This window comes from Limulus polyphemus, unplaced genomic scaffold (genome assembly GCF_000517525.1).
Source record: "Limulus polyphemus unplaced genomic scaffold, Limulus_polyphemus-2.1.2 Scaffold6424, whole genome shotgun sequence".
Classification (NCBI taxonomy): Eukaryota; Metazoa; Arthropoda; class Merostomata; order Xiphosura; family Limulidae; genus Limulus; species Limulus polyphemus.
Genome location: NW_013672034.1, coordinates 45,543 through 47,753, shown reverse-complemented (window position 1 = coordinate 47,753; position 2,211 = coordinate 45,543).

The following is a 2,211-nucleotide window of genomic DNA, read 5'->3' as shown; positions in this document are numbered from 1 at the left end:
TATATATCTTGGACAATAAAACTCTCCTTGATCCATACATCTTGCTTGAATATATATCTTGGGCAATAAAACTCTCCTTGATCCATACATCTTGATGTATCCACACAAGGTATAAGGATTAATGACAGTTTTATTGCCCAAGATATATATTCAAAGAAGATGTATAGATCAAGGATAGTTTTATTGTCTAAGATATATAATCAAACAAGATGTATGGATCAAGGAGAGTTTTATTGTCTAAGACATATATCCACACAAGGTATAAGGTTGAAGGATAGTTTTATTGTCCAAGATATATAGATCAAAGAGAGTTTTATGTCTAAGATATATATCCACAGAAGGTATAAGGTTGAAGGACAGTTTTATTTTCCAAGATGTATATCCACACAAGATGTATGGATCAAGGAGAGTTTTATTGTCCAAGATATATATCACACAAGATGTATGGATGAAGGATGGCTTTATTGTCCAAGATGTGTATCCACACAAGATGTATGGATCAAGGAGAGTTTTATGTCCAAGATGTATATCCACACAAGATGTATGGATCAAGGAGAGTTTTATGTCCAAGATATATATTCAAACAAGATGTATAGATCAAGAAGAGTTTTATTGTCCAAGATATATATCACACAAGATATAAGGATCAAGGAGAGTTTTATTGTCCAAGATGTGTATCCACAACAGGAATATGTCTAATTATTACACAGAACGCTCAGCAACCGGAGACGCTGGTCTGGATCATGTTTCAAACGAATCGTCTTTAAGTTATCTATACAGGAAAGTGTTCTCCTATAGTACAATAACAGATACTGATAGACAGACAAGATAGCAAGACGGACGCTCTGTTTTGACTGTTATAAGAAGGTTTGATACTTCTTCTCTCTCTTTCCTGAAAGGAAACTAGAAATAGATGAAGGATAGCTTTATTGTCCAAGATAAATACAGTCGTCTTCCTCTGCTGGTTTAATGGTATTATTTTTAGGTCACGTTTGTCACCTCTCACTCGTGCCAAAGCAGCTCAAGCTCATTTTCTATGTATTTCACTCAGAACTTTCACAAGCACACTGAGTCTGAGGAGATGAGTTATGAACAATGAAGCACAGCATAGACATACCAGAGCTGCGGCTATGTGTATCAGTTGTACCATGATTCACCTTTTCAGTTACTTGTTCATGTAATTACATGGTTACGTGATCTGCAAAATAAAATATGGATTGTTACAAAAATAGCAAATATATTAGACTGTTACAACAAGAGCAAAAAATGAACATTTTATTCATTGTTGCTACAAGAGCAGGTCTTGTAAATTGTTACAAGAAGAGCAACTTTTGTTGATTGTTACAATAAGAGAAGATCTTTTAGATGGTTGAAACAGGAACAGATCTTGTGCATTGTTACAGCAAGAACAAATCTTGTATACTGTTACAGCATGAACAAGTCTTGTGAGTTGTTACGAAAAGAGCGAGTTGTTTGAGACGTTACAAAGGGATTGCTACCAGGTATACTATACTGTTGTTCTGTCATTTCCTCGACCGCGTGGTCACATGTGTGAACTTGGTGGTCCTGTGTGTCCATATCGAGACTTCATAGTTTACATTAACATCAAACTTGATTCTGTCCCCCGTATTATGACGTCAATAAACGAACATCAGTAATTGGGCGAGAATTAGAGGCTCAATGTTGTCCAAGAATCAGAGGTCCTGTGGTTGGTCAAGAGTCAGACTTTGTCATTATATATTAATCACAAATTCTAAGTCTTGGTGGCCAACTTGATCTTTGACATTTTACGTTAATAAGGTTATATCGAAACAGAAACTAAAGAGAAATATTGGCGCTTTCCGAGTTTTCCCATTAAATAATTATACCGGGAAGGAGTAGGCGATTAATAAAATGTCCGTGTTTTTATTTATATTTTTTATGTTGATATATCTCTTGTGTCGCTTTCGTTTCAGATGTTATCGTGAATTTACCCAATCGTGAATATATTATTCAAATTTACGATGCATAGTCAATGACATTTTTCCTAAACCAAAAGTTACGTTCATGAGCAAGAAAAACTCGCCAACTTAGAGCAATTAAAAAGAAACAAACTAAATCTAATTTCATTCGTTTTCCCATTACTATAATTTCCTAATATATTGTTGCGTCAGCGAGGTCACGTGACTAGTATCACGCCACTTCTTTCTCGAACCTTCGGGAGATTACTAG